Here is a 10,357-nt window from a genome sequence, read left to right as displayed (position 1 = left end):
CAGTTCGTCTTGTATGTGTTTCCAAGTGAACCAGCGTTTTTCCCGTTCTCCTGCTTTTTTTATTCTCCTTTTTCTAGTCCTCCCGGTTTTGACCCTTGCCTGTTCTGGACTCTGTACCCGCCTGCCTGACCATTCTGCCTGGCCTGTCTGCCACTCTGTACCTCCTGTCCACGACCATTCTCTTACCTACCCCTTTTGGATTAATAAACATTGCAAGACTCCAAGCCTCCTGTGTCTGCATCTGGGTCTCGCCTTGTGTCATGATACTTAGTTTTAGAGATGTTCAGGACCAGTTTATTACTGGCCATCCATTCCAAAACAGACTGCAACTTTTTGTTAAACTCCCAAACCCGCATGCGGGAGCGTAATCATCGCCTGAAACTAATTAGCATAACGCAACAGACATAAATATCCCTAGAAAATATTCCTATTCAGGAAAATCACAAATGAAATATATTGAGCCACAGCTTAGCCTTTTGTTAATCACCCTGTCATCTCAGATTTTCAAAATATGCTTTACAGCCAAAGCTAGACAAGCATTTGTGTAAGTTTATCGATACCCTAGCATAGCATTATGCCTTACTAGCAGCAGGCAACCTTGTCACAAATCAGAAAAGCAATCAAATTAAATCGTTTACCTTTGATGAACTTCAGATGTTTTCACTCACGAGACTCCCAGGTAGATAGCCAAAGTTCATTTTTCCCAAAATATTATTTTTGTAGGCGAAATAGCTCCGTTTGTTCTTCACGTTTGGCTGAGAAATCGCCCGGAAATTGCAGTCACGAAAACGGCGAAAAATATTCCAAATTAGCTCCATAATATCGACAGAAACATGGCAAACATTGTTTATAATCCATCCTCAAGGTGTTTTTCTAATATCTACTCGATAATATATCCGTAGGGACAATTCGTTTTTCAGTAGGACAGATTGGAGTAATGGCTACCTCTGTATTTTACGCGAGAATCTCTCTCGGAGCCACCATGTGACCACTTACGCAATGTGGCCGCCTACGGCTACTCTTCAACATAAATGCGTAAAACTATGTCACAATGCTGTAGACACCTTGGGGAATATGTAAAAAGCGTAAGCTCGTTGATGGCACATTCACAGCTCAATAGCGACTCATTGGAACGCAGCACTTTCAAAACCTGGGGCACTTCCGGATTGGATTTTTCTCAGGCTTTCGCCTGCAACATCAGTTCTATTATACTCACAGACAATATCTTTACAGTTTTGGAAACGTTAGAGTGTTTTCTGTCCAAAGCTGTCAATTATATGCATATTCTAGCACCCTGACAAAACATCCCGTTTAAAACTGGAAGGTTTGTTTTTCCAAAAATGAAAATACTGCCCCCTAGTACCAACAGGTTGGGTTTCAGTGACTTCATTAGCTCGATATCTCTGAATCCACAATAGGGCAGAGGTTGAAAAGCCATAACACAAGTTTTTCTCAACAACAGGTCATGGTCAATAATATCAAAGGTTCCATTGAAATCTAACAGTACAACTCCCACAATCTTCTTATTATCAATATATTTAAATCAATCATCAGTCATTTGTGTCAGTGCAGTACATCTCTATAAGCATGCTGAAAGTCTGTTGTTAACTTGTTTACAGAGAAATTATTACGTTTCAGGTAAGACCCAAGTGCAGACTGTGTTGAAGTAACAATGTTTATTACAAGACAAACTTCCAGACAAACTAGACACCTTCTTTGCCCGCATTGAGGATAATACAGTGCCACCGTCTCGGATCACTAGCAAGAACTAAGACTAGGGAAAAGCAGGAGCTGAGAAACAAAACACTGGTTGACTTGACAAACAAGACAAACTGGCAACAGACAAACAGAAAACACAGGTATAAGTACCCAGGGGATAATGGGGAAGATGGGAGACACCTGGAGGGGGTGGAGACAAGCACAAGAACAGGTGAAACAGATCAGTGCATGACAGAAATAGCATTATATTTGGTCAAACACAATTTCTTTCACCAGCTTGCTAAGAGCTGTCAGCAAGCTGATAGGTCTGCTGTTAGAACAAGTAAAGGACGCTTTACCACTCTTGGGTAGCGGAATGACTTTGGCTTCCCTCCAGGCCTGAGGACAAAGACTTTCCTCTAGGCTCAGATTAAAGATATGACAGATACAAGTGGCTATAGAGTCAGATACCATCCTCAGTAGCTTTCCATCTAAGTTGTCAATGCCAGGAGGTCTCTGTAACAATCATTTCCCCACCTCTCCCACACTAACTTTACACAATTCAAACTTGCAATGCTTTTCTTTCATTATTAGTTATTTTATACATGAATACAATTACTCAGTGTTCGTTGTTGGCACTTTGCCAATGAAGTAAACATTAAAATAATTGGCGACATTAAATGGTTTTGTGATGAATAAGCCATCTGATTGGTTTAAAGATGAAGTTGAATTTGTCTTTCTGTCCATAATTGCATTTAAAGTACTTTTTTTCCCATCATTCTTTATATCATTGATCTTGGCTGCATTATACAGTTTCTTCTTCTTCTTCTTTTTTGTTTAGTCACATCACTTCTCAGTTTGCAGTAAGTCAGCCAGTCAGATGTGCAGCCAGACTTATTAGCCACTCCTTTTGCCCCCTAAACTGGGATATGCTTAACACCCCGGCAGTCCTACAATCTAAGCTAGATGCCCTCAATCTCACACAAATCATCAAGGAACCCACCAGGTACAACCCTAAATCTGTAAACAAGGGCACCCTCATAGACGTCATCCTGACCAACTGGCCCTCCAAATACACCTCTGCTGTCTTCAACCAGGATCTCAGCGATCACTGCCTCATTGCCTGTATCCGCTACGGACCCGCAGTCAAACGACCACCCCTCATCACTGTCAAACGCTCCCTAAAACGCTTCTGTGAGCAGGCCTTTCTAATCGACCTGGCCCGGGTATCCTGGAAGGACATTGACCTCATCCCGTCAGTTGAGGATGCCTGGTCATTCTTTAAAAGTAACTTCCTCACCATCTTAGATAAGCATGCTCCGTTCAAAAAATGCAGAACTAAGAACAGATATAGCCCTTGGTTCACTCCAGACCTGACCGCCCTCGACCAGCACAAAAACATCCTGTGGCGGACTGCAATAGCATCGAATAGTCCCCGCGATATGCAACTGTTCAGGGAAGTCAGGAACCAATACACGCAGTCAGTCAGGAAAGCTAAGGCCAGCTTCTTCAGGCAGAAATTTGCATCCTGTAGCTCCAACTCCAAAAAGTTCTGGTACACTGTCAAGTCCATGGAGAACAAGAGCACCTCCTCCCAGCTGCCCACTGCACTGAGGCTAGGTAACACGGTCACCACCGATAAATCCATGATGATTGAAAACATCAACGAGCATTTCTCAACGGCTGGCCATGCCTTCCGCCTGGCTACTCCAACCTCGGCCAACAGCCCCGCCCCCCCCCCCCCCCCCCGCAGCTACTCGCCCAAGCCTCTCCAGGTTCTCCTTTACCCAAATCCAGATAGCAGATGTTCTGAAAGAGCTGCAAAACCTGGACCCGTACAAATCAGCTGGGCTTGACAATCTGGACCCTCTATTTCTGAAACTATCCGCCGCCATTGTCGCAACCCCTATTACCAGCCTGTTCAACCTCTCTTTCATATCGTCCGAGATCCCCAAGGATTGGAAAGCTGCCGCAGTCACCCCCCTCTTCAAAGGGGGAGACACCCTGGACCCAAACTGTTACAGACCTATATCCATCCTGCCATGCCTATCTAAGGTCTTCGAAAGCCAAGTCAACAAACAGGTCACTGACCATCTCGAATCCCACCGTACCTTCTCCGCTGTGCAATCTGGTTTCCGAGCCGGTCACGGGTGCACCTCAGCCACGCTCAAGGTACTAAACGATATCATAACCGCCATCGATAAAAGACTACTGTGCAGCCGTCTTCATCGACCTTGCCAAGGCTTTCGACTCTGTCAATCACCATATTCTTATCGGCAGACTCAGTAGCCTCGGTTTTTCTGATGACTGCCTTGCCTGGTTCACCAACTACTTTGCAGACAGAGTTCAGTGTGTCAAATCGGAGGGCATGCTGTCCGGCCCTCTGGCAGTCTCTATGGGGGTGCCACAGGGTTCAATCCTCGGGCCAACTCTTTTCTCTTTATATATCAATGATGTTGCTCTTGCTGCGGGCGATTCCCTGATCCACCTCTACGCAGACGACACCATTCTATATACTTCCGGCCCGTCCTTGGACACTGTGCTATCTAACCTCCAAACGAGCTTCAATGCCATACAACACTCCTTCCGTGGCCTCCAACTGCTCTTAAACGCTAGTAAAACCAAATGCATGCTTTTCAACCGTTCGCTGCCTGCACCCGCACGCCTGACTAACATCACCACCCTGGATGGTTCTGACCTTGAATATGTGGACATCTATAAGTACCTAGGTGTCTGGCTAGACTGTAAACTCTCCTTCCAGACTCATATCAAACATCTCCAATCGAAAATCAAATCTAGAGTCGGCTTTCTATTCCGCAACAAAGCCTCCTTCACTCACGCCGCCAAACTTACCCTAGTAAAACTGACTATCCTACCGATCCTCGACTTCGCGCGATGTCATCTACAAAATTGCTTCCAACACTCTACTCAGCAAACTGGATGCAGTTTATCACAGTGCCATCCGTTTTGTCACTAAAGCACCTTATACCACCCACCACTGCGACCTGTATGCTCTATTCGGCTGACCCTCGCTACATATTCGTCGCCAGACCCCACTGGCTCCAGGTCATCTACAAGTCCATGCTAGGTAAAGCTCCGCCTTATCTCAGTTCACTGGTCACGATGGCAACACCCACCCGTAGCACGCGCTCCAGCAGGTGTATCTCACTGATCATCCCTAAAGCCAACACCTCATTTGGCCGCCTTTCGTTCCAGTTCTCTGCTGCCTGTGACTGGAACAAATTGCAAAAATCGCTGAAGTTGGAGACTTTTATCTCCCTCACCAACTTCAAACATCTGCTATCTGAGCAGCTAACCGATCGCTGCAGCTGTACATAGTCTATCGGTAAATAGCCCACCCATTTTTACCTACCTCATCCCCATACTGTTTTTATTTATTTACTTTTCTGCTCTTTTGCACACCAATATCTCTACCTGTACATGACCATCTGATCATTTATCACTCCAGTGTTAATCTGCAAGATTGTAATTATTCGCCTACCTCCTCATGCCTTTTGCACACAATGTATATAGACTCCCTTTTTTTCTACTGTGTTATTGACTTGTTAATTGTTTACTCCATGTGTAACTCTGTGTTGTCTGTTCACACTGCTATGCTTTATCTTGGCCAGGTCGCAGTTGCAAATGAGAACTTGTTCTCAACTAGCCTACCTGGTTAAATAAAGGTGAAAAAAAAAAAATCTCTTTCAACCATACAGGTTTTCAATTCCTCATAGAACTGTTAAGGCTCCATGGATCGAACAGTCAGTTTCTTAACAGCTTCATGTTTATCAATAATTGGAAGAAGCAATTTCATAAATTCCTCAAGTGCAGCATCTGGATGCTGCTTATTAATCACATCAGACCAACTAATATATTTAACATCCACATAAGAGTCACAGCAATGTCTTTTGTATGATCTCCTATACACTATTTAAGGCCCAGCTGTTGGAACTTTGTCTTTCCTGCATATAGCCACTATATTGTGATCACTGCATCCAATGGGTACGGATACAGCTGTAGAACAAAGTTCTACAGTATTAGTAAACATGTGATCGATACATGTGGATGATCTTGTTCCTGTAGTGTTTGTAAACACCCTGGTAGGTTGATTAATAACCTGAACCAGATTACAGACACTGGCAGCTTCCAATGGTTGATTAATAACCTGGATACAGCTGTAGAACAAAGTTCCAGACACTGGTTACAGTGAGAAGCTTCCTGTTGAGTGGGTTGATTAATAACCTGACCCAGATTACAGACACTGGTTACAGTGAGAAGCTTCCTGTTGAGTGGGTTGATTAATAACCTGAACCAGATTACAGACACTGGTTACAGTGTGAAGCTTCCTGTTGAGTGGGTTGATTAATAACCTGAACCAGATTACAGACACTGGTTACAGTGAGAAGCTTCCTGTTGAGTGGGTTGATTAATAACCTGAACCAGATTACAGACACTGGTTACAGTGAGAAGCTTCCTGTTGAGTGGGTTGATTAATAACCTGAACCAGATTACAGACACTGGTTACAGTGAGAAGCTTCCTGTTGAGTGGGTTGATTAATAACCTGAACCAGATTACAGACACTGGTTACAGTGAGAAGCTTCCTGTTGAGTGGGTTGATTAATAACCTGAACCAGATTACAGGCACTGGTTACAGTGAGAAGCTTCCTGTTGAGTGGGTTGATTAATAACCTGAACCAGATTACAGACACTGGTTACAGTGAGAAGCTTCCTGTTGAGTGGGTTGATTAATAACCTGAACCAGATTACAGACACTGGTTACAGTGAGAAGCTTCCTGTTGAGTGGGTTGATTAATAACCTGAACCAGATTACAGACACTGGTTACAGTGAGAAGCTTCCTGTTGAGTGGGTTGATTAATAACCTGAACCAGATTACAGACACTGGTTACAGTGAGAAGCTTCCTGTTGAGTGGGTTGATTAATAACCTGAACCAGATTACAGACACTGGTTACAGTGAGAAGCTTCCTGTTGAGTGGGTTGATTAATAACCTGAACCAGATTACAGGCACTGGTTACAGTGAGAAGCTTCCTGTTGAGTGGGTTGATTAATAACCTGAACCAGATTACAGACACTGGTTACAGTGAGAAGCTTCCTGTTGAGTGGGTTGATTAATAACCTGAACCAGATTACATACACTGGTTACAGTGAGAAGCTTCCTCTTGAGTGGACAGCTTGATGAAAACCAGTCAATATTCAGGTCCCTGAGAAAGTAGACCTCTCTGTTTACATCACATACACTCTCAAACATTTCACACACATTATTTAGATACTGACTGTTAGCACTTGGTGGCCTGTAGCAACACCCCGAAAGAAAAGGCTTTACATGTTATTCTATTAATGTATTTAAACATAGGTTAATAATGCCCGTGATTGCAGTTAAGAATTCGATGCTTATTTTCCCACGTTGATAAAAGCTGTAAACGGGGCTTCCTGTATAATTCAGAACAGATTTGGTTTGATGGTTTGATGAAGCAGTGAATATAACAAACTTAGGGAGGAGGCTTCTGATGTTAACACGCATGAAACCAAGGCTTTTACCAGGGCATGAAACCAAGGCTTTACCAGGGCTTTAACCAAGGCTTTTACCAGGGCTATTACCAGGGCTTTTACCAAGGCTTTTACCAAGGCTTTTACCAGGGCTTTTACCAAGGCTTTTACCAGGGCTTTTACCAAGGCTTTTATCAGGAGTTACCAGGGCTTTTACAAGGGCTTTTACCAAGGCTTTTACCAGGGCTTTTACCAGGGCTTTTACCAAGGCATTTACGGTTACACTTAATACATAAATACCACTTGAAACTTGACGATGAGTTGATCATTTGAATCATCTGTGCAGTGCTGAGGCAAAAACAAAAAATGTACACCCCTTTGAGTCTCCACAACCAGGACTGAGAATTACTGCTCTTTACTGGGACCTCTTCATCTGCAGACAGGCTTTCACAGCTCTCTGTATCTGAGGACAGAAAACATCACAAGAAACTTCATTATTCTCAAATTAGACAGCACTGAATATTATGTTACTATTATATCTGTCCTCACCTCTAGGGATTGGAACTACAGCATGACATGACCACCGTCACGCAGCGGTCCACTGTCAGGCAGGTCAGCAGCATCAGACTGGTGAAGTAGGCCCTGGTTAACTGGGGTCAGAGGTTAGGGTTAGGGTCAGGCAGGTCAGCAGCATCAGACTGCTGTAATGACTGGTGAAGTAGGCCCTGGTTAACTGGGGTCAGAGGTTAGGGTTAGGGTCAGGCAGGTCAGCAGCATCAGACTGCTGTAATGACTGGTGAAGTAGGCCCTGGTTAACTGGGGTCAGAGGTTAGGGTTAGGGTCAGGCAGGTCAGCAGCATCAGACTGCTGTAATGACTGGTGAAGTAGGCCCTGGTTAACTGGGGTCAGAGGTTAGGGTCAGGCAGGTCAGCAGCATCAGACTGCTGTAATGACTGGTGAAGTAGGCCCTGGTTAACTGGGGTCAGAGGTTAGGGTCAGGCAGGTCAGCAGCATCAGACTGCTGTAATGACTGGTGAAGTAGGCCCTGGTTAACTGGGGTCAGAGGTTAGGGTCAGGCAGGTCAGCAGCATCAGACTGCTGTAATGACTGGTGAAGTAGGCCCTGGTTAACTGGGGTCAGAGGTTAGGGTTAGGGTCAGGCAGGTCAGCAGCATCAGACTGCTGTAATGACTGGTGAAGTAGGCCCTGGTTAACTGGGGTCAGAGGTTAGGGTTAGGGTCAGGCAGGTCAGCAACATCAGACTGCTGTAATGACTGGTGAAGTAGGCCCTGGTTAACTGGGGTCAGAGGTTAGGGTTAGGGTCAGGCAGGTCAGCAACATCAGACTGGTGAAGTAGGCCCTCGTTAACTGGGGTCAGAGGTTAGGGTTAGGGTCAGGCAGGTCAGCAGCATCAGACTGCTGTAATGACTGGTGAAGTAGGCCCTGGTTAACTGGGTTAGAGGTTAGGGTTAGCGTCAGGCAGGTCAGCAGCATCAGACTGCTGTAATGACTGGTGAAGTAGGCCCTCGTTAACTGGGGTCAGAGGTTAGGGTTAGGGTCAGGCAGGTCAGCAGCATCAGACTGCTGTAATAGGCCCTCGTTAACTGGGGTCAGAGGTTAGGGTTAGGGTCAGGCAGGTCAGCAGCATCAGACTGCTGTAATGACTGGTGAAGTAGGCCCTGGTTAACTGGGGTCAGAGGTTAGGGTTAGGGTCAGGCAGGTCAGCAGCATCAGACTGCTGTAATGACTGGTGAAGTAGGCCCTGGTTAACTGGGGTCAGAGGTTAGGGTTATGGCCAGGCAGGTCAGCAGCCACTGAGGGATGGAGTCAGGTTTAGGGATTAGACAGGGTAAGGGTTAATGTAATGACATCATACCCACCAAGGTGCTGAACACCGAGTAAGTCAGGTGATAGACGGCCCAGAAGGGCAGGGTCAGGGTGAAGAGGAGGTCAGAGGACAGCAGGTTGAGAATGAACAGGTTGGTGACCCTCCTCAGGTCACCAGTTTGTTTTACCTTTATTTTACTAGGCAAGTCAGTTAATTCTTATTTTCAATTACGGCCTAGGAACAGTGGGTTAACTGCCTGTTCAGGGGCAGAACGACAGATTTTGTACCTTGTCAGCTCGGGGATTTGAACTTGCAACCTTTCGGTTACTAGTCCAATGCTCTAACCACTAGGCTACCCTGCCACCCCAATGACAAATAGCACACAGCATCAGGCAGTTACTTAGACGACACAGAGCACACAGCATCAGGCAGTTACTTAGACAACACAGAGCACACAGCAACAGGCAGTTACCTAGACGACACAGAGCACACAGCAACAGGCAGTTACCTAGACTACACAGAAACAGGCAGTTACCTAGACAACACAGAGCACATAGCAACAGGCACTTACCTAGATGACACATAGCACACAGAAAAAACAGGCAGTTACCTAGACGACACAGAGCACATAGCAACAGGCAGTTACCTAGACAACACAGAGCACACAGCAACAGGCAGTTACCTAGACGACACAGAGCACACAGCAACAGGCAGTTACCTAGTCGACACAGAGCACACAGCAACAGGGAGTTACCTAGACGACACAGAGCACACAGCAACAGGCTACTACCTAGACAACACAGAGCACACAGCAACAGGCAGTTACCTAGACGACACAGAGCACACAGCAACAGGCACTTACCTAGTCGACACAGAGCACACAGCAACAGGGAGTTACCTAGACGACACAGAGCACACAGCAACAGGCTACTACCTAGACGACACAGCTCATCATAGTCTTCCTCAGTGTTGTTCTGAAGTCTGTTGTTCTGAAGGCTGTTGTTCAGAAGGCTGTTGTTCTGAAGGCTGTTGTTCAGAAGGCTGTTGTTCTGAAGGCTGTTGTTCAGAAGTCTGTTGTTCAGAAGGCTGTTGTTCAGAAGGCTGTTGTTCTGAAGGCTGTTGTTCTGAAGGCTGCAGCTGGTCTTCCAGGACTCACTCAGGTCCATGGCTGCATGTCTACAAGTTATTTCCCAGAAAAGGTCATACTGCATCACAGAGGCATCCATGAAAGAGTAAGAAACATATCATATTTAAGATAGTTTCCAAGATGTTGAAGTGTACAGTTCTCGAACTCCAAATATACTTCACTCCAACATACTG

Source organism: Oncorhynchus nerka, linkage group LG9b, assembly GCF_034236695.1.
Source record: "Oncorhynchus nerka isolate Pitt River linkage group LG9b, Oner_Uvic_2.0, whole genome shotgun sequence".
NCBI classification, from domain to species: domain Eukaryota; kingdom Metazoa; phylum Chordata; class Actinopteri; order Salmoniformes; family Salmonidae; genus Oncorhynchus; species Oncorhynchus nerka.
Note: the sequence above shows the minus strand (reverse complement) of the source record.